The sequence below is a fragment of the Schistocerca piceifrons genome, chromosome 1 (genome assembly GCF_021461385.2).
Source record: "Schistocerca piceifrons isolate TAMUIC-IGC-003096 chromosome 1, iqSchPice1.1, whole genome shotgun sequence".
In the NCBI taxonomy this organism is placed as follows: Eukaryota; Metazoa; Arthropoda; class Insecta; order Orthoptera; family Acrididae; genus Schistocerca; species Schistocerca piceifrons.
The window spans coordinates 852,722,197-852,746,053 of record NC_060138.1 but is presented as its reverse complement, the minus strand read 5'-3'; the positions used below and the strand labels follow the sequence as shown (position 1 = coordinate 852,746,053).

Below are 23,857 nucleotides of genomic sequence, written 5' to 3'. Positions count from 1 at the left end.
AGAAAGACTACAAATGGCGTCTTTCTACCATCACCAGCAAACTTCAGAAGAATTACACTCTCTTCACAATGGTAGCCAGAACACCACTGAGACATCTGGGGTGTCGTGCACTGATTGCCATCTGGGTGAATGATTTGTCGATGCGAAGCAAAGACTTCTACTCTCCTGCAGATTGTACAGCTGAAACCGTAACGGTCATTTCACTGACTACTCACCTTCTGTCTCTCCCGTACCACGTTCTGACTTTTAAAGACTAGTCTGCCTTTTAGGGTAATGTACATTTGGAAACTTCGTCGGTTGGTTGACTGGCAGGTTAATGGAGTAAACAGTGAGGCCATCAGTTCCTCTCTCAAGAGATGGGTCGTCTGGAGTTAGTGACGTCGGCCAGAAATTCGATCAAATTACGAAGGTATGTAGCAGCGGCAAGTTCGAGGCAATGAATTCTATACTGAAGCAAGATTGGAGAAATAATTTAAAGAAATGTAAAAGTAAACTTGTTGTGCCGGTATGCAGCAGACGACAGACAAGGGCTCTCCCAGGACTCACCTGTAGCGAGAGAGACCCAGAAGACCATGGAGTTTCGCCCACACATGGGATGAAAAGGCATACATTCTCAAGGAGGAGACACAGCGTTCCCAGCATTCCTTTTTGCTGCCTTTAGTCAGATAGGGGGACAGTGAGAAGTAACTTAAAAGTGAAGGCGATCTATGAAAGACGTCGCTTGAGACATTGCTCTTTGTAGCACCCAAAATGGTAACTAGTCCGTTAGGTGGTACCAAAGAAGTAATAGGGTCACCAGAAAGTGGTCACTGTCATAAAAATCGTCATATAGCGACTGCTGTAGCAGAACCACAAGCCTGTGAAAAGGGATCTAATGTTGTCAGCCGAAAAGGTGCTACGAACAGCACTGAAGATGCTAGGAGTACCATAACTGAGGAGATACAGATCAAGATTGAAAAGAAGGCCCCCTATCATACCAAGTAGTATTTCCCACAGGGTGTGTGCACACAAAGCCAGGCGTAGGAGAAAAATGGGAGGAAGGGGGGGGGGGGGGGGTTGGTCAAATCAAGGAATGTGGCTTGCCTTGAGGTTAATAAACGTTACAAATGGTGATCACTGGGGTCTGGGGCAGTTTGCACTTTTATTGCTATTACTTCCATTGTAGTATGGAGGATAGTGACTCAGTAGTATGGAGGATAGTGACTCACTGATGACATCTGTGTGAACCAATGTACAGCCCCTCCAAGTGCCCTCTTGAGGTCAGAAAGCTTCTGAAAATATGCACAGTAACCTCGCAGAGTCAGAGAATGGTCACCAGTGACTTGTTTCGTGGAGAGCAATGCAGATCATAGAACTAGAGGAAATAAGTTGTTCTCACAGATGGTATCTCCATCTGTTCTAGTACAAAGTACTGAATAAATTGTTTTGTTCTCATTCTTCTGGTTATTGCTTGTCCCTCTTCCCATAAGATAGCCGGGTTAGGGAAAGCAGCTGAACAAACTGTCGACCCTCTGTGGAGACATCCGGATTAGTACAGCTATTATTTTGGTTCATGTGTAAAGCCCACTTGCTCCATTCACGATCTCTCCCCCTGGGTGCCACTCAATCGCAGCAAAGGTCATCTGACACAACCGCCATTCTCTGTAGTCACAATGCCCGTAGAATGTAGACGTCTATTACTTGGCATGTGTGAGAAAGTAACAGCTCAGACACCAGAATGGATTGGATTGAGGTGGTTAAAGGAATCAAAGTATTAGGCCTTCAGTCCCTTCATACTATATGCATCAAGCTGGCAAGTCACCAGAGAGGAAGGGTCAAGAAGACAAATCCTGATGAATCCCCTTGTAACTGAGAATTAAAAAAACAAAGAGATAGAAGTTAGTAAAAGTGAGAGAGGGTAAGAGGGTGAAAAGTGAGAGAGGATAAGAGGGTCAAAAGAGAGAGAGGATAAGAGGGTCAAAAGTGAGAGAGGATAAGAGGGTGGAGTTGGAGGACCCTGGGACATGTTATGCAATGGGAGTCGTGGCCTTGCATCTGACCAGTGTTTTCTCACTCTCAGTTACCACAAGAAAACATACAACATCGGTAACTTTATGAAATATCAGGAAAGAGAACAATGACGACGAGACAGAAAACCGACAGCAGAGGTAACAGAATATGATGAATTAAAAAGGTGGGAAGTGCTGGAGCCAGGCCAGACCACCAAGTAAGCACAGCTATGGGTCCCCTGGGTCAGAGCAGGTGATGGACCCTCCTTCCAATCCATCATGTGGCTGAAGAGGCCAATGTGCCCTAGCTCACAGAGGAGCAGAAACCACCTTCATGGGTGGAATATAACTCCACCAGACCAGCCACTTTCGCATTACCCACTAGTACCAGAGGTAGCGTGTCACCAGTTTTAACATTTTGCTTTAAGGTGGCCAAATGGAGGCAGCAGTTCAGTAAGATGGGTGTCATAATCAGATGGGCACCACACCAACCGGGGAGGGGGGGGGGGGGGGGGGGGAGAGAGGAGGAAGGTTCTCATGTCATAAAACATAAAACGTGACCATGAGCCAGCCAAATGTGGCTACTGTGAAGCTGACAGGATGGCAGATTCCCTGCAAGAAGCATGAAGGGAAGACTGCCACATGGTCGTGGCCCCCTTTATTGCTTGCATTTTTTGTTTGTAGAAACCAGTGTACATCAATCCTTCTTCCATGCTTCCAATAACTGAGGGCATAGGGCTGACAAAGTCTGGATCCAGTATTCCCGCTCTGAAGGGGAATATAGGTAGCCAACTGGTCAGCATGTTCATTCCCTGGGACCCAACGACACTTGGGGCCCAGACAAAGACAATCGACCATCCAGCTTGACGGAGGTTGGAAGAGAGATCCTAGACAGTCACAATCAATTGACGTCAAAGGTAGCACTGATTGATAGCCTGAAGACTGCTCAAGGAATCACTGCTAATTAAGGACATCTCACTGGTGCAAAAATAAACATGACTTAGGCCTCGAGCAATGACCATCAGTTCTGCAATGAATAAACTGCATCAGTTTGGTAGGGAGTGTAGTTCACTGCAACTTTCATTTGTGTAGGCAAAATCAGTTTATCTGTCAACTGTACGGTTGTCAGTGTATACGACTTCTGAACTAAATCATGGAGTTGTCAGATTAACGTGCCCTACCTGGGAATATATAAACGTTACAAATGGTGATCGCTGGGCTTTGCATTTGCACTGCTATTGCTTCCATTATGGTAGGGGAGGGAATCAACACGTGGATGACCTCTGTACGAACAAATGTACAGGCCCCTCCAGAAATTCTCTCAGGACCTGTATGGTTCCAAGAAAATGCAGAATGATTGCTAGAGAGCTGTTTTTCTTCAAAAGCAACACAGATCTCAGAATAGGAGAAAATTAGTAGTTGACCTGATAGGTGACAGTACTGTCCAGTGCAGTTCCAAAGAATTATGGCGTTAAGGCTGCTTTGGTTAGACAAGAAGGGGTCAGGAGAGCAGGTCATAGCCTAGAATAACTGTTATTGGAGGGGAGGGGGGGGGGGTGAAACATCAACGAACGTTAGTTCGGAGTCTGACGATGGAAAGGGGGGGGGGGCGGCGGATATCGCCTCTCAGGGGTAGCGTTCTCCCGAGATTTCTTCCTTTCCTCTTTCACTGTTTTAGGCAGCCAGGATTTTGCGAATGCTGAATGCTTATCCACTGTGTATGTGTGAGTGGAAGAGGAGTGAGTAGCCCTGGGACAAACAGTCCGTGGCTCCTTCATCCCCGGGCTGACGTCAGGTTGTTTATCTGTGGATTTCCAAGGACAGGGTTCCCAAAAGGGAAAGCTGGGTGCAGGGAGTGGTTCCTGAATATGACTCTGCTGGAACCACGAGAAGTAAGGACCTATTGCCCTCACAGTGTAATTTATTTGCGTGACTATCAGAGCTCGACATCAATGGAGTAAATGCACCAGGTACGTGCCCACAGCAATGGCAAAAAAATCGATATCATGGAGACAGTATATAGACCATCTATTTCTTTCCAAGCTTCAAAATATGAAACGTGATCAGAGACCTTCAGTTCCTGTATTTTGTGTTCCTTAATTATGGTAACACAGTTCAGGGATCGGGGAGGGCGATCTTTCCCGCAACCGACGCAGAAAGTTGAACTCACCGTGAATGGTTAATTTCTGTTTGGTGGCTGGCCACAGTCTCCACGAATTGAGTCATACATACACTAGGAAGACCCCATCTAGATTGCAAAATACATAGCAGTGATAAATCGTGATTTTGACCTTATATGGAAGCGAATATCCCTCAATAGTGAGGAGGGTTGCTCAACCTTGCTATCTGACAGGTCTTGAACCTCACTAGGACAAAGTGGATTCCTCACTTCTCCAATTCTTTGGGCAGTTTTTCATCCATCTGTCATATTATGTCCCGCATAAAAATTAAACCCTGCACCATGTTTAGCGTCTTAGGTTTATTATAGTAACAGGTACATCACAAACTTGTTTACAAGAGAGTAATGTCCAGGACTGAATAGATAGAACTATTTTGTAATTTATTAAGGTAAAGGAGTTCAACAAATACATTTTCAGTAGTCTCCACAAACAACACTGGTTTAATAGAGACTCCATCTGTTCGGATACAAACCACGAATTGAGCGGAGAAAGTGTCTGCAACTCATTTGGTTTTGTTTTCCTCCCACGGCGTGGCCAAGGGGGAGAAGTTCCTAGCATTGTAACAATCTGCACCAAATTGCGGTCTGTCTGAAGGAATTGTCAGAGTCTCGCATCCACTTGTCTGATAACTCTGATCATTTCATAACACCGCGTATCCATCATGATGCTGCCTACTCCGACTGAGGGCTCTCCCCATGGGCGTCATCCGACCACAACAAAGGCCACGTAGCATAATCGCCAGTGTCCGAAGTCCCAGTGCCCACAAACGGACGAGCACCTACACCTTGGCATTGATTCATATGTCTGTCCAGATATAACGATCAAGATTCCCGTCATTTCCCCTCAGTCAGTCAACGTTAAAGCTGGAGTCGTTCCTGAAACAGGTTACAGTTACCTCCCTCCTAGCCACAGCCAAATTTGATCAAGCATAAAGCCACTAACCGACCTTGCCAAAAACAGCTATTAGATCTTAACTAGAAACATATACTGTGATAATATAATCTAACATTAGGGGCACCACCTTCTACACCCAGATAGCTAGCTGTAGATGCAAACTGTCGCTACATGCATTTTTTTCAAATTATAATGTACGAAGATTAAAGGACGATGAGACTAGGTGTTCACGAAGACGTCACGCAATTGCTGTAAGCCACTAAGTATTGGGTTATTAGTTGAAACTTGGAGCTCGATGATGTTATAATGTGTACGACATATATGGTATAATATGGTATGCGTCGGATATGGAGGGGACAGTGTTAAGGGATTTCACTGTCGTGTGCCTGAAACCATTTTCCTATACAGTGAGTGAACCACGGGTGTTCCGCATGCATTTCTTGCTTCTAGGACATGGTCACTACCTCGGTGACGGTATGCACATAGTTCTACCAGAAATGAAAAGCTAAGGTTGGTTTGAACAATGCAGTGCTTCAGTAGACGTGGTCCTCTTGAACGTGGTATGCCTTCCCTGTCCCCCACTTCCGAACCAACTTTACTGTAGACTTAGAACCGGCTAAGTAACACACCATTTTTCACGCAGACAAATCACGGCCAGACGTAAAAGAAGCTATAAGAGACAGAAACGTCCTTAGACTCACTGCAGATCGAACCCCCCCCCCCCTCCCCGCCCCACTATGGGTTTGTAGTCCAACACAAACTATTCACAGAGCTAACGAGCTACAATTTTCTGAAAATATCACCATCTGAGTATGAACTCCCACAGGCTTGCAAGCTAGCTCATGGGGAGATAGCTAGCTCACGGGAAGATAATTTCAAGAGAGCTCTCGCAACTGGTTGCTGTTTCTGCCTTCATTTCTTCAGCCTACTCTAGCGCCAATATTCATTTTCTCTCGTTCATTTTTCCTGCCTTTTTTTCCCTCCTCCTCGGCCGCTGTTTCCGCCTAGTGGGAACCCTAAACACTGTGTTATCTTCTTCTAAATGTTGTTCTATAACAAGTTTCGTTCTGTATAACTTTTTCTTCAAAGTACTTCTTGATCTTTACAAACTTTTTCTGTTGACCTCCTTGAAGTAGTGGAACGATATTCCTAGTGAGCGATCTTAGTGTCACTCATTGCCGACATGAGACTAAAAATTGTTATTCTCCCGTGGTGCTGATATCCCCCCACAAGTTTTATAGATTGATTTGATTTGTGCAAGCACAGCTGTGCGTCTGCGGTTTCTCGGTCCGATGATTCTCCTCCCCTCCCCCCATGTCTTTCTATCCAGACCCGTACACACGATTACACAGTGTAATAACGACTCAAGCGTTTAGAATAGAACGTGAAGATACAACTACAACTAGCAGTATTTGTGGCCGTATAATAGCACACGCGAAAAGCGACAGCTTACGAGGTACGACAATCGCATGTTGCCGTACGCTGTAATCAATTTCAGAATATAATGTTCTGCATTTGCCATTCAAGTTGTCGCGCTGCATTGACGCAGTCGCGGTGGATGGGACCTGTTGATGCCCTAATGACCGTGTCAAGCCGACATCTGACTGAAGTACACTACTGGCCACTAAAATTCCTACACCAAGAATAAATCCAGATGATAAACGGGTATTCATTGGACAAATACATTATACTAGAAATGACATGTGATTACATTTTTACGCAGTTTGGGTGCATAGATCCTGTGAAATCAGTACTCAGAACAACCACCTCTGGCCCTAATAACGGCCTTGATACGCCTGGGCATTGAGTCAAACAGAGCTTGGATGGCGTGTACAGGTACAGCTGCCCATGCAGCTTCAATACGATACCACAGGTCATCAAGAGTAGTGACTGGCGTATTATGACGAGCCAGTTACTCGGCCACCATTGACCAGACGTTTCCAATTGGTGAGAGATCTGGAGAATGTGCTCGCCAGGGCAGCAGTCGAACATTTTCTGTATCCACGAAGGCCCGTACAGGACCTGCAACATGTGGTCGTGCATTATCCTGCTGAAATGTAGGGTTTCGCAGGGATCGAATGAAGGGTAGAGCCACGGATCATAAAACATCTGAAATGTAACGTCCGCTGTTCAAAGTGCCGTCAATGCGAACAATAGATGACCGAGACGTGTAACCAATGGCACCCCATACCATCACGCTGGGTGATACGCCAGTATGTCGATGACGAATACACGCTTCCAATGTGCGTTCACCGCGATGTCGCCAAACACAGATGCGACATTATGATGCTGTAAACAGAACCTGGATTCATCCGAAAAAATGACGTTTTGCCATTCGTTCACCCAGGATCGTCGTTGAGTACGCCATCGCAGGCGCTCCTGTCTGTGATGCAGCGTCAAGGGTAAAACCGCAGCCATGGTCTCCGAGCTGATAGTCCATGCTGCTGCAAACATCGTCGAACTGTTCGTGCAGATGGTTGTTTTCTTGCAAACGTCCCCATTTGTTGACTCAGGGATCGAGACGTGGCTGCAGGATCCGTTACAGCCATGCGGATAAGATGCCTGTCATCTCGACTGTTAGTGATACGAGGCGGTTGGGATCCAGCACGGCGTTCCCTATTACCCTTCTGAACCCACCGATTCTATATTCAGCCAAGAGTCATTGGATCTCGACCAACGCGAGCAGCAATGTCGCGATACGATAAACCGCAATCGCGATAGGCTACAATCCGACCTGTATCAAAGTCGTAAACATGATGGTACGTATTTCTCCTCCTTACACGAGGCTTCACAACAACGTTTCACCAGGCAACGCCGGTCAGCTGCTGTTTGTGTATGAGAAATCGATTGGAAACTTTCCTCATGTCAGCACGTTGTAGGTGTCGTCACCGGCGCCAGCCTTGTGTGAATGATCTGAAAAGCTAATCACTTGCATATCACAGCATCTTCTTCCTGTCGGTTAAATTTCGCGTCTGTAGCACATCATCTTCGTGGTGTAGCAATTTTAATGGCCTGTAGTGTAATTTCGAAATCCGCTAGAAATTATTTAGGTGTAAACCATAAGAGGAGGACATTCGTATTCAACTTTCCAAATTAAAGAGTTGTAGCGTTCAGACTTCGGGATTGCACCAACCCAGAGCCATGTTAGTTTGACCAAAAGTTAGCCTTCTCTCAGTTATCGTTCAGATATTTAGCAAGGTTCGTCTATCTCTAAAATAAGACCAAGAAGATACCCATATCAGGAAACAGTTAACAAAAGATCTGATAAAAAATGATCGAGTGTCTTTCTCAAACGCAGTGCTTCAAACGTTCTGTAAGGAATAAACTGCAAAGGTCAATTTCAGAAATTTTCGCGGAATTGATGGACTTTCGTTTAATCAGCTGCATGCGTAACATCCGAGCGTGTGATATTGCTTTAAGGGCAATGCTCAAGAAGACAGCTCGGCCACCCGGGCTAGAAACCTGTTATAGTATGACTAACTTTCACAATGTTTAGCAGACTTGCTGGTAAAACAGGATAAAACTTTTTAGGCTACTAACTGCAGCATCACCTACAGCATTTCTCCAGATATTCCTAGGCGGTTGCAGGACTCTTGTTCCGAGTATCAATTCCCTTTACTTTTTGATTTCGCGACAAGTATAGGACGAAAAAAAACGTCTTCAGTGAAGCGTGTTTAAGTCTTGCACAGATCCAAAGCCTTCAAATGACATGGAAACATAAACAATACCTGCAAATAAGTTACCGTGTACTGGATGACAACATCGCGACTAACCAGTGTACAATTTGAATGTGTTAACTGTAATAAACAAATTTCGGCGATGTTTATGTTACACAATCTTCAGGTCTACCCAAAAATAAAATATAAGGGCGAAACAAGGAAGCACAGGAAAAGTGCGCCAATACACATTAATATCCCTCAAATACAATTTTATTTACGACTACAACACCTGATCTGTAGCATTTACTTGACATTTCAGCATCTATTACACATGTATTACCTGAGAATATAGACAGAACCATTCTTTCCATGTAGTTGCAATGCATGTTAGGCATATCAATACAGCCCAACTTTCCCACTTTAATCCCAAAACAAAAAATAAGGTTCCCAGGGAAAAAACCACACGTCCAGAGGATGTGTATGAGTTTTTTTTTCATTTGCGAAATACCTGCATATGCTTGAAGATCAAATTTCAAAACACTGTTTTTATTTCCCATGATCAGCAGGAACAAGCTTCATTAAATTAAATATATTTTGGTAAAATTATCAAAGTTGTGAAATTTGGGAAAAAGAGAAAGCTGATTAACCATGGGTTTATTTTTTTAAATTTTTATTAACTTTTTCAAACACAATTTCAACACATTATTTGCTGAATATTTTTCTTTGTGTTTTAAACGAAAAACATCTGGACACAAAGTTTTTTACAGTACAATCAGATAACAGTGTAGCGGTTGTCCTATGACACAGCATAAGGAAAGGGTTTTTTCTTAAACACCTTTTTTAGTCTGTCAGTTGCTTTTTATTATTTCATGATTACCTGTCTCTGATACTATTGCTCACCCACAAATCATACTCATATTTACAAAATAATACCTGTAAGGCTGGTAACTGTGTAACTATGAATATGATCTGGAGTTGGGTGACAGTGTCTGAAACTAGTAAACTCAAATAATAAATTATGACTGACTGGCTGAAAATATGTTTTTTCTATGTAAAAAGATTGCAGATCACTCTTTTACTGCCAAGCATGTTCAGTTTTGGAAGATACAAATTCAAATCAGAAACACTGTTCAGTTAATTTCCCATTTCTAAAAACACTTTATCTTTCCCTAAATGTGACGATGACTTGTACGGAGATGCAGTACTCATAGGCCTGCTACTTAATGGGTTAAAATATCTTTACTTCATTTATGTGATTTCCCTGTAATGTGCTGAACAGCTCTACTGCAGCTTCATACTTGATATTTACATCTTTCTGTTGTAGCAAATATAGCTGATCTCTCACTATCAATACTTCTCTCTTACATTCCCCAGTTCCCATGAAGGACTTTATCATCAACTGCAAGTACTTTATTTATGTCTTGAAAAAAGTTTCTCCCACTGAAAAAGGAGAGGGAATGCAGGAGTTAAAACCCAAACAATAGCAACAAAGAAGGCAAATAAAAGTGAAACGTCATTCACACTGAGGTGGTTAGGGATCTCTCAGTAGCTCAGCTGAACAAAAGATTTCAGACAGAACTCATTATGGCCTGCTTACAGGACCATCCCAGAATTTGTCTAAAGCCATAATATGGACACCATGAAACATCTAAGTTATGGTGGACATTTGCCCTCAATACAAGCCATGAACAGCACCATTGTATTAAAACAGCACCAGAACTTAATAAAAACATGAGCTACTAAGAGTAAATTAAATGGAAAGTCCCCACTAAGCAACTCTGAATGTAACTTCCTTGCAGCTTAAAGCTGAGTGCCAAACCAGGACTCAAACCTGGTCCCAATGCTTTTTGGGGGCAGGTGTGACTCATGACCCATCCTCACAACTTTACTTCCATCAGTACCTCATCTCCTGCCTTCTTAACGTCAAACTCCACAGAAGTTTCCCATTGTAACTGGCAGCATTAGCATTCATAGTATGAAGGCTTTCACGACTGGATGACATATCTTCTGGTAAACCTTGCGGGATGTAAGGTCGTGGTCCATGAAACTCTTCAGCTCCTAACGTTTCGTCCAGTGCTTCGCTGGACATCTTCAGAGGGGTGTTTCTCCTCCGGTGAGTCTTGCCGGCAAGACTCACCGGAGGAGAAACACCCCTCTGAAGATGTCCAGCGAAGCACTGGACGAAACGCTAGGAGCTGAAGAGTTTCATGGACCACGACCTTACATCCCGCAAGGTTTACCAGAAGATATAGCATTAGCATTCCTGCAAGAAAGGATATTATGGGGACATGGGTTAGCCACAGTTTGGCAGAGGTTTCCACAACGAATTTTCACTCTGCAGCAGAATGTGTGCTGATATGAAACTCCCTGGTGGATGAATGTGTGCCAGACCAGGATTTGAACCTTGGACCTTTTCCTTTCACGAGCAAGTGCTGACCACATTAGCTACCCAAACACAACTCATGATCTGTCCTCACAGCTTTATGTCCAGTTCCTCATCTCCTCAGGTCCTGAGCTTGAGTCTCAGTCTGGCACACAACTTTAATCCATCGAAAATTTTCATATCAGTACACACACACTGCTGCAGAGCAAAAAATTCATTCTGGAAACATCTGACACGGCAGTGACTAAGTCATCTCTCTGCAATATCCTTTCTTTCAGGAGTACTAGTCCTGAAAGTTTTCCAGGAGAACTTTTGTGAAATTTAGAAGATTGGAGATGAGATACTGGCAGAAGTAAATCTGTGAGTTGTACTTGGGTAGCTCAGCTGGTTGAGAACTTACCTGTGAATGGCAAAGGTGCCAGGTTCAAGTCACGATCTGGCACATATTTTTAATTTGCCAAGAAGGTTCATAACAGCACACACTCCACTGCCAAGTCAAAATTCACTCTGAAGTTCTATGTGTAATTTATGAACATCATAGTGCTGCAGTTTTTTTTTTTTTTTTTTTTTTTTGAAAGAAATGATTTATTACAAACATCAATGCTAGTGCAAAGGAAACGCATAGATGTTGAGGAAAAGATAAAATCTGACTAACTGGATGCTGACAATAAATGACGCAGAACCAGAAATAATGTCTGAAAGCTACAGTCTACCACCCATTTACCTGAACATCAACTTCCACATGTGAGACCCTATCCTACATGAAAGGAAAGGTCTATGCCAGTTTTCACAATATAACACACACTGCAGCAAAATGTCTAGAGTGAAGCCTGAAATGTGGGCAACCAATACCCCGACATTTCTGTACAAAAATTACTCTTCCCAATTAGGCACCACTAATGCCAATCACTGGAACTTAGTTACTGACAGGAATTCTGGGCAGAGACTGAACCACTAACTCTCTTTGAGAATGTGAATAATAATAATAAATACCTGCCACATAAACATACAAGGTTGCTTAAGAGCATTCGAAAAAAGGCTATGCTACAGCTGTATGTTTCACTATTGTATTACCTGGCATCTGTCTGTCAGATGCACTAACAATAATGGCATATTAGCTTGATAATGAGGCATGTTATACATTTAAACTGTTATGTACCAAATAATAACAGGCCGTGCAAAACATTATTTCATTCATATGACAATCTCTGTAACAGTGACTGTGTGTTAAAGCCTTTTTTTTTGTTGTGCCTTTGTCTCACATTTGCACAGGGTTGGCATGGTTTTTAACGGATTTAGCAGGGTTAATTTAAGAGGTGGCTGGATGCACTTCCTATTGCCAACCCATAATCCCCGGGATGGAGTAAATGTACCGCAACTGTCTATGTGTGGTATTATTCATGTGAAAGTGAGTTTTTTAAATATTAGCAACTTATGTAACTGATGCAGGACTCAGGTAACAGCCCGAAATTAACCTAATGGGATGTAGGAACCACCTAAAAACCACATCCAGGCTGGCTGGGACACTGACCCACATCACTAACCTGCCAGGCAGATACAATCTGTGACCGGTGCACCTCCCTGTCCCACAAGTGGTGCTGTAACATGCATGGCTATTGACGTGTGAAGTGCCTGTATGAAAGACATGCAAGTAATGACCCCTCTGTAATACCACCACAGTTTATGAAAGTTTGGCATGTCATGTGGATATATGTTCAAAACAGATTATTATTCTAATAGTTTTTGTTGCAGTCTTATCACATTTGTCTTCGAAGTCATTAGTTACATATGGAGGCTGCACACAGCACATAAAACTGAGGGTTCACTGCAGTTACACAGAGTATGAAGACATTCAAAATTTGAACATCACTGGTAATCATAGTAATGACAAATGCGACAAAATGATGCAGAAAATTATTAGAGTAATGCCAGAGTTATTTCTAATCTTAAAAAAGCCCATTTTGGATTTAAGATATTCACTTAATGCCTCAGTTTTCACAATCACTGATGCTATTGAAATGTAGAATATTGCTATAAACCTACATGACAAAAACGTGGATGATAACTTCAGTAAAAATAGTGATGAGTCATTGGGATTCAATTTCTTGGCTAATATTACAAATCTAACTGGGTGCATCATATGAACTGGGGATGTAAAATGCTTTTGTTGATGATCCCTCCTATCTTTGTTGCTCCTTGAAAGAGTCAGACTGCACAAATGCACTAAGTTTCTTTTTCTTTCTTCTCTGCAGCTAAGTTCTTACTTTCAATAAATTATTAAATTTAAATAGACATATTACAATTATTTATATTGTACCATTCTGCACATCAGGTTAGAGGATGGGCAAAATATGAAGTCACTATGAGGACATGACTTCAGACAGTGTATGAAGTTTGTTGCTACAATTATTTTAGACTGAAACACACATCCTGATGCCAATTTAAATAAAGTAACACAGTTTTAGAAAAACTGAAGTCAATACCATATCATATTGAAATAGAACCAAACAGATGAACTGTATTCGGTCAGACAGCATAATATTTGCACCAAACTGAAAGGCCAAGCAGCAGCTCTTTCCGGTGCCAATTATAATTCTCTCCCAATACAATACAACTACATGATTCTTCTCCTCTCAGCTTACATGGGAAATTTTACACACACACACACACACACACACACACACACACACACACACACACACACACAAACAGTTTCATCGCAGAAGAAAATTAAACACCCAGCACCTGCAAGAAATATTCACTTATCATGACATTAGTGGTATTATTTTCGATCTCCAGGCATTTAGAAATGAAGAAGATACTTACTGCTAACTATGAAAAACCAAATCAATTCTTTGGGAGGTCTCAATTGCACGGATGAACTTCGTTTTTTCACGTATGTCTGATGTAGCCCACACGTAAATTTCACTTGTGGAACTCTTTAACCTGCTATTCAATAAGATACTAACACTCCATAAAAAGTCCATTTGGTTACGTCAGCGCAACATGAATATTGTTTGTTGCACGAAAACAACACTCAATGTAAGTCTGTCAACTGAATGCACAAAACTATTCATTTGACAGAAACGCTACAGCTATGAACACACGAAGTACACACGGGCATAGAATTCTGTTGAAAGGGAATACACACTCCTCGAGATCGAAAATGCACCACATTCAACTAATAATTTATCGATTATCAATAATTCCACATGCCCCTTCCAAGCACCCATTCCTCCACCATGCAGCAGACACTGATGCAGCAGGCTTGAAAACTGAAATAATACTCACAAATATGAAAAATTAGTAACTCGGATTGGACTCTTGGGAGTCGAAGGGCAATGACACGCTGTAAACAAAATATTTTTGCAACCAGCTAGAGATACAAATTCCACATACATTGCCAAATCATAATAAACAAAACTGTACATACGAATTTTCCACCTATTGTTTTAGCTATCTAAATTATGTGGTCCTGGACAAAATCCAGGAACTGTAAGGGCGATTCTTGTAAGAAGAAAGCTTTGTAAAAGTTAGGTGTTCGTAGAAAAACTTTATTGAAGTTAACTGAAAATCCATGCCTAATTCTAATCAAGCAAAGTTCCACATCGTTTACTTACATGGGGCAATTAATGAGTCGTGAGCACATAAAATATGACTTTCAAACATATTACACATAGCTCCGTGCTTTATTGACCATGGGAAACAAAACTTCGCCACCGCGCCTGAAACACACCCTTTCCCTTCTTGAACTCTCAATACAAACAGACCACCTGTCACATAGCATCGAGGCAAAGATCTCACGACAAAGAGAACACATCAGTAATGTAAGCACACTGTGTTGCACGTAATATCTATGAATTGGCGCCAGCATAATGTATCCATGGTTTAAATAGTTTATTACAATAAATAAACAATATGATGCCTTTGAATTTTCGTAATTTTATACACAAACTTCGTAGAGCATATTGTGATTAGGTGTTCATAAAATAGCACGTCTGAAATGTATGAAAGATGTCCAGAATGACTTAAGCCGATTCACACTAGATGTCAACGGAACATGTTGAAGCAGCACCTCTATAGGGAGTGCTGATTGAAGTAACGTCGGTCTCATAATTATGCTTTGATTTGTTTTCCATCTGTTTTCTGTACGTGATTTTTTCTGTGTTTTTTCTTCTGTCGGTACCTGTTCTTCATGATTGCACTGTGGGTAGTAATTGTAAATGCGATAAGTAATAAATTGATGATATTTATCTAGATACCTGATAATTTCTAGCTTAGCAAACAGATTATGGGCCCATCTTTTACAGTACAACAAATAAAAATTGAAAAACTTATTAATTCAATAGATAATTCACAGTCATGGCTCAAGAGAAGTACAGGATACCATTCTATGATTGGCGCGAACTTCAGACACTGAAAATTTAGGATTGAAACATGTGAGATGGAATTATTGAGTTCTGTGGAAAATCCCTACATAGAAGTGGTGGAGTCTACTCAGTATGACAGCTGAACAACGTGTACAGAAGGAATCTCTTATGGGAGAAGTTAGCAAAAAGATGGGATGTGTAAGTTACTAATAACCCAAAGAATTTCACACAGTTACTTGGAGTATGCCAAGGACAAGGAAAGTGCCTATGATCTGTAGAATTCATTAACTCAAACTTCTGCATGGATAGGTATGTCTAATCAACTTTTATCAAGAAAGATTCTTTTGGCAATGAAGTTTAATGTAAATGACGATACTGCTGAAAATCATTTTCTGAAGTTTGATGATATCTCACCAACTGAGTTATCGTGACTTGAAAGCATTCTGTGGTAATAGTGAAGAAACTGATATATTGCACAGTTTGCTACTAACAATACCTGTAGAATACAAATTTGTTTTACTGCTCCGGAAACCTCATCAACTGAGTAGTTGAAACTGAGTTTTGTAAAATGCAGATGAAGAAGCAAAACTTAATACAGTAATTCTAAACCGTAACAAAAGGTCATTAAACCAAATGTCTTTGCTGACAGCATTTGTCTTGCAACAAGGTTAAAGGAAATATCAAGTGACAGCTAAGTCTCAATGTATGTATAATGAAAACAAAGCTCTATTTAAATACCTGTTGCTGGTGTAAAAACCAGGTCATATTTGGGCACAATGCAAAGTTACATCGCCAAAAAAAGCATAAAACTGACAATTCTGCAAATGTAGTGAACATTTGCAAGAAATATATGAAAGTGTAGATAAGTTCTCTTTCTCAGCTGTTATTAGATGTTTTACAGATGATAAAGTACAGTGCTACCTAGATTCGAAGGCAACACAACACTTGGTTAATGAATCTGTTCCTTTCATGAATGTGAAAGAACTGGAAAATCCAATACGAATAAAGGTTGCCAAAATACATAAATCTTTGTTTCCAGAAAGGTTAGAGAAGCTGAAGTTAAAAACACTGTTTGTGGTAAGAAATTTCAAATATATATATAAGTTGCTCTTGTAGTGTCAGATTTACGAAATACTTTATTGTCAATGTGTAAACTAGATAGCTGGCTACTGCATTGTTTTTGAAAATTCAGTAGGTTCAACTCAAAAGGGTGATAAAGCTATAGCTGTAGCTCAAAGAAAATATTCAGGCATGTATAACCTTTTCTTCAAACGTACCAAGTGTTCTATGTTTAGTGATTGTGTTTCAGACAGTGATGTAGACTTATGACGTACATGCTTAGGACATTTGAACCTTGAAAATATGAAGAAAAATATCGAGCAGAGGTACTGGCTGAAATAAAGTTTTCTGAACTTGTAAATAAATGTTTTACCTGCGTAGAGGATAAACAATGACCACTTATTCAGTTCCATGTTCAAACCAAATGACAGCTTGATCAGTTACACAGCGATGTGCTTGGTGCTGTAACGCCATCCCTTTTTATGGAAAGAAATATATAGTGACTTTCACTGTTGATTATACACACTTTACAGCTGCCTATAGTCTTCAATCAAAGGCAGAAGCATTTCGATATTTTAAAGTATGCTGCAGAATGGCTACAGCTCATTATAACATGAAGACCAGCAGATTTAGATGTGACAATGGTTGTGAATACGTTTCAAAGGAAATGTTGAAACTCTTTGAAGTTGAGTAAAATGGAGCGCCAGAACGACTAAATCGTACTATCATTGAAAAGACTCATTGAAAGATTCCTGGCTGCAAACATGGAAAGCAATTTTGGCTGGAGATGGTATTGGCAACTGTTTCTATCATTGACTGTAATCCTGCTTCACCTTTAGAAGGAGAAACTAGCAAACCCTATGGTATGGAAGGAAGCTAAATTTGAAGAAACCACATCTGTCTGGATGTGTTCCATACTTGCACTTTCTGAAGGAACTATTCACATGTAAGTGTGTCACCAAGTCATTAAAATGTTTGATAACTGGGTATTGTCCCAATGGTTACAGATTATGATGTCCCAAACAACGTAAGATTGTATTTTGAAGGTATGCAATTTTTTAAGAAGCTAAGTTTCTATTTGAATGAACAAGTAGCGATGATTGGATCTTGAAAGAGGTTATTCAAATGGACAACATAATGCAGAACGATGTAGAAAATCAAGTACATCAGAATGAAACTAACTTTGAGGAAACTGAAAAAAACTATTGAACATATTTAGAGCCTATGACTTCAGAAGAAATTAAGGAAGCGCAACCTCCACGTAAAACTAATATATCAAGAAGAAAACCTAGATACTCGGAGAATTATGTAGTGTTAGCCTTGAATGCAGAAGCATTTGTGGAAAATTTACCTCAGAATTTTGAATGTGAAGGGTCGGTATGATTAAGAAGAATGGACAACAGCAATAACATCTACATCTACATCTATACTCTGGAAACAACCGTGAGATGTATGGCAGAGGGTACATCCCAATGTACCAGATGTTACGGTTTCCTCCTGCTCCATTCATGTACAGAGTGCAGGAAGAATGATTGATTGAATGCCACTGTGAATGCTGTAATTATTCTAATTTTATCCTCATGATCCCTATACGAGTGACACATAGGAAACTGTAGTATATTCATAGTCATCATTTAAAGCTGGTTCCTGAAAATTTGGTAATAGACTTCCTCAGGACAGTTTACATCTATCTTCAAATGTCTTCCAGTTTAGTTCCTTCAGTATGTCTGTGACACTCTCCCATAGATCAAACAAGTCTGTAACCATTTGTCCTGCCATTCTCTGTATACATTCAATATCCCCTGTTAGTCCTATCTGGTATAGGTCCCACACACTTGAGCAATATTCCATAACCAGTCCCATGATTAATTTGTAAACAATCTCCTTCATAGAATGATTGCACTTCCCCAGTATTCTACCAATACACCGAAGTCTACCACCTGCTTTTCCCATGATTGAGCTTATATGACATTCCATTTTATATCCATACTAAGTGTTACACACAGGTATTTGTATGAGTTGGCGAATTCCAGTGATGACTCATACTATAATCATAGGATACTACATTTTTTCGTTTTGTGAAGCGCATGGTCTTACATTTCTGAATATTTGAATCAAGTTGTCAATCTTTGCACCACTTTGAAATCTTATCAAGATCTGACTGAATATTTAAGCAGCTGCTTATAGATAGTACTTAATCATAAATAACTGCATCATCTGCGAATGTCTGAGATTATTAATATTGTCTATGAGGTCATTAATATACAACATGAACAGCAAGGGTCCCAACAAACTTCCCTGCATCACACCTGAAGTTACTTCTACATCTGATGATGAATTTCTATCTCCAAAACACCAAAAAGAAATAATAAATAAATAAAAAGGGAAGAAAAGCCTCATTCCAGTCATAAATTTCATTTGATACACCATATGATCATACTTTTTACAATAAGCATGGGTGTGGTACTGAGTCTGATGCTTTCTGCAGATCAAAAAAATACTGCATCTACCTGGTTGCCTTTATTCAAAGCTTTCAGTCTGTTATTTGAGAGAAGTGCGAGTTGAGTTTCACATGAGTGATATTTTTGGCAACCATGCTGGTTGCATTTGAGGAGGTCATTCTGCTCAAGATACTTCACTCATTATGTTTGAGCTCAGAATATGTTCTAGGATTCTACAGTAAATCAATGTCAAGGATATTGGACAGTAGTTTTGTGGGTAACTTCTACTGTCCTTCTTGTAGAGGGATGTAATCTGTGGCTCTTTCCAAGGACTGGGCACTGTTTTTTGTTCAGAGGAGCTACGATAGACTATAGTTAGAAGAGGGTGTAACTCAGCCACAAATTTAGTACAGAATCTGGCAGAGACTCCACTGAGCGTTGGAGCGCTGTTCAGTTGTAACGATTTCAGCTGTTTCTCAACACCACTGACACTAATACTTATTTCATTCATCTTTTCAGTGGTATGAGGAATTTGGGCACTTCTGAGTTTTCCTTTGTAAAGGAATGTTTGAAATTAGAGTTAAGCATTTCAGCTTTTGCTTTACTACACTCAGTTTCAGTTCCCATGACATTCTTTAGGGACTGGGCACTAACTTTGGTGCCATTAACAGTCTTTACATATGGCCAGAAGTTCTTCGAGTTTTATGAAATATCATTTGGCAATATTCTGATACGGTAGTCACTGGAGGCATCGCACATCACTCTCTTGACACCCAAATACTTTTCATTCAGCATCTCTCTATCTGTAGCCCTACGCTTTGTTTTACACCTATTACGCTGTAATGTCTGCTTCTTCAGAAGTTTCTTCATGGTGAGTGTATGCCATGGAAGTTCTCTCCCATTATGAACTGTTCTGCTGGGTACCTATCTATCCAGCGCTTTTTTTTCTTAAAGGGTGTCCGCTCTTCACGCCCACATCGACATGGTGACTATCTCAAAAGACCTACTGTCACCCTTGTATTTATTAGCTACTAATCGAGGATTTCACAGGATGTGGGGCTGTGATGTTGTCCAAATGTCTGGGTATTGTTACTCTCTAATATGGTTGCATCGAGGAGATAGATAATGTACGAAAAGGAACTGAATGGTAGTTGTTTCAGTAGCAAAGGGGAAAAAGTGCCAAGACAAGCGCCAAGGGAAAGAAACCTCTGTGATAGTCTGGATGAGTAGTAAGAGCAGTAGTGGATTTCTTGCTGCCTGCAGCAGATCATGCAAGGATAGATTATATTAGTAATGGGTATCATGCATTGATACCGTGTCAGAGCCAAAGGTTGTTATAGCAAGAGCAATCCAGTGTAGCAATGCAGTGTGGTGCTATGAACATTCAGGTGTGCAGTGTCATTGGTGACTTCGTGCAATATTAGGCCGACGTTAGCCAGCGGCATCTCCCTGGTGTTCGGCGTCTTCGTTACTGCATGGCACCGTTCTTCTGCATGTGGCCCTTGAGCAGTCCCCTCTGCTCACGGAGCATCGCTACGGATACTTCTGTGAGATGCACGCCAGCTTCTCACGCTTTGGCGATGGCTGCTGCTCTTCTCTCTTTGTCGGTGGTCGGCCCCACGGCGTTAGGCGTTGCTGCCATAGCCAGAAGGGTGATGGGCGTCTTCTTGTTGGCGCCTGTCTGTTGCACTGCTGCTGGTGAAGCTGCAGGGGCAGGCACTCGAATAATGGCTGTCTTCTTGGCGGCGCCTGTGTCCGAATTGCTGCTGGTGCAGACACCGGGTTAGGCACCAATCTAACTGCTTGGAAGCCGCAAAGCTCTGCATGAAGTTGCCATAGGGCCTCCTCCTTCTCAACAGCCAGAGCAGCCATGAATGTGGCCCTCTCTGCCACCATGGCGGCTTTAAGGACCGTGACTGCTTGGCTGACGACATCACACATAACTGCATGCATGTTCTAGGTCGTCTGTTGCTGTGTCGTCTTGTCTGGTCTAGGTTCTTGCCTCACCTCCTCCCGCCTGCTGCCGAACCTCCCTACAGCTGGTGGGGCATTCAGGCCAGTCGTGGACGGCGGGAACCGCCGCCAGTTCTCCTTGCTGCTCCCCTGGATTCTTCGTCGCCTGACGCGAACCTTTTCTTCTCCTGCATGATTTTACGGTTGGGGCCATCATCCTGCACTGGTCTGGTTGCGGCTTGAGAAATTCAGGCAGCCTCGCCAATGAGGCCTGGAGCATTGAGCACACGTAGGAGTATCTTGCTTGCTCCTGTCGCAAGCACGAATGGCGTGTTTTCTGGAGCACTTGATACACCTCGCGCTGTTGCGGTAGTATTTGGCCACATGCCCGACTTCCTGGTGCCTGAAGCACTGTGGGTTTGTACCTAGGTCAGGCAGGAGGGCTTCGAACTTGGCAGGGAAAGCTAGTTGCTTCTGCAGGTCGAGGATGCCGTCCGAATGGTCGGACGCGTGCATGGTGACAATGAAGAGCTGCAGCTACTAGCGGTTGGTCTTGTTATGCAGTTAAACTGACGCATCACTCAACCCTGCTTGTCGCTGTCCTTCTGCTCTGTGTTTGGCCATGTTCGTCACCTGCAGTTCGATAGTGATTTTGTCGCCCATGGACGAAACAACTACTTTTTGGTTGCAGCAGCCAGTAATGATGTCATACAGTGTTGTCCATGCTGTGTCTCTGCACTGAATGTAGAGAGGCGGGGCAAGTGTAAGGTCAACTTCTTTCCGATAGGCGCATTTGGCAATCTGAACGATCGAACCATCCTTAACAGTGTCGGTTTTCACGTGCGGTGAGCTGCTGCTCTTGCCCATACTGTGGCGCGACAGATACGACAATCGTCTCCTCAGAAGCGTAACATCACAGGCGAGCCTTGTCAGCTCTCTGCCAACCCATGTAAGCGAGAGCGACTGCTTGAGCCGAACGTGCCAGCCGCGTGGCCGAGCGGTTCTAGGCGCTTCAGTCCGGAACCGCGAGACTGCTACGGTCGCAGGTTCGAATCCTGTCTCGGGCATGGATGTGTGTGATGTCCTTATTTTAGTTGGGTTTAAGTAATTCTAAGTTTAGGTGACTGATGACCTCAGATGTTAAGTCCCATAATGCTCAAAGCCATTTGAACTATGTTTTGAGCCGAATGTACTATGTATCCAGTGCATAGTCAACTATTCTTTTGTACACGAGCCATAGTTCCTCTACATGTTCCTGGCCTGTGCTGAAAGTTTCAAGTTCCTCATTGAGATATGACGCTACTGTTATTTTATGTGGTTTTCTAAACATATATATCTATCTGCTTGTAGTAGTTGTCCCTTGTGCTATGGTAATGATTGTTGTCACAACTGCATCATGTTCACTGATACCAGTTTCAATGTGGACATCTGCAAAAAGGTCAGGTCTTTTTGTTGCCATTACGTCCAGAATATTACCATCATGAATAAGGTTCCTAAATATCTGTTCTAGGCAGTTTTCAGGAAAAAATTTAGTAATCACAGGATGTCTTAACACGCCCACCACTAACAAAATACTAGTTTTTCTAATTAATTTTTGTATGATTAAAGTCTCCTGGATGATGAAAGTCTCCATCAGTGGTTCTAATATGACTGGGGAACTTACGTACAAGTGAACTGAGATTTTCTCTAAAGTTTTTGGTCACATTAGGAGATGAGTCTGGTGGGTGATAGAAGGAATAAATTATCATTTTATGCCCACCCCTGATACTGACTCTTTCCCAAACAATCTCACATGTAGCTTCAGTTTCCATCTCAGTGGATTTGATGGTGGATTTGAGTTTCTTCTCTACTGTGACAAATACACCACCACCATTCCCCATTTGTCCATCCTTTCGATATACACTTAAATTTCCCACAATAATCTCACGGCTGTCAATTTCAGTTTTCAACCAGCTTTCTGTACCTAGTATTATATGAGCTTGACTGCTTTTCCTTTTCATGAGTGCCTCAAATTCTGGCACTTTGTTGTGAATGCTTCAACAGTTGACCATTAGTATTTTAATACTCTCGCCATTGGAAGGCATTTCTTTAGATTTTACACTGATACTTCTAGCTTTTCTACAGCTACCCTTTTGTGGACTGGATGGAAAGTCGCATAATCTAAAAAAAACTTGTGTGAACCCATCTCACGGTCAGCTACCTGAGTAGCAGCCTCTGATGTGTAGTGCACACCTGACCCATTTAGGGGTACCCTACAGTTCTCAATCCTATGGCGCAAGTATGGGAAATCAGGACCTAGCTTGTCACAGAACCTTTGAAGTCTCTGGATCAGTTCTTCCACTAGACTCAGAACCAAAGAGCCATGATCAGTTCTTTGGACAATGCTGCAAATTGTGAGCTTCATTGAAACTACGTTTGCAAGATTGGTATTCTCAACCTTCTTTGCCAGTTGCTACAATGAATCAAGAATGACCTTGGAGCCCAGATGACAGACATCGTTTGTTCCAACATGCACCACAATGTGGAGTTGATTGTACCCTGTTTACTCAACAGCTGCTGAAATAGCCTCCTCAACATGTTGAATGAGGCCTCCAGGTATGCACAGTGGCTGCACTTGGGCCCTTTCCTGTCTCTTGCTGCCATTTCCCTAAGGGGTACAATCATTCGCCATATGTTTGAACTGTAAACGATTAATAGGTCCTTACCCTTTTGCGTTTGTCTACTCTTGACACAGACAAAAGAAGTTTTCCAAAAACAGGTGAAGTGAGTCCCACTGACTCAGTTTCAGTTTCAGTGAAAGACAACACCTCAGACTTGTTGGTTAGGGTGCTCGATACAACACCCTGAGTGTTTCCTGGTCCCTGTCCACCATGTACAGGACGCCTAGATCTACCATTTACAAGGCATTCGCAGTCAAGTGGACGAAAAAG

General features: G+C 41.9%; 1 protein-coding gene across 1 annotated transcript in view; it reads right to left on the bottom strand.

Moving 5' to 3' along the window:
* LOC124715651 overlaps window positions 1-14,867 on the bottom strand; it is a 622,306-nt gene extending 607,439 nt beyond the window's left edge. Inside the window, exons 1-2 of the mRNA XM_047243112.1 lie at window positions 14,725-14,867; window positions 14,396-14,453 (exon numbers count right to left, since the gene is read on the bottom strand). The gene's annotated coding sequence lies outside the window, so the exon portion shown is untranslated. The remainder of the gene's footprint in view (window positions 1-14,395; window positions 14,454-14,724) is intronic.
* Between the last annotated feature and the right edge of the window lie 8,990 nt (window positions 14,868-23,857).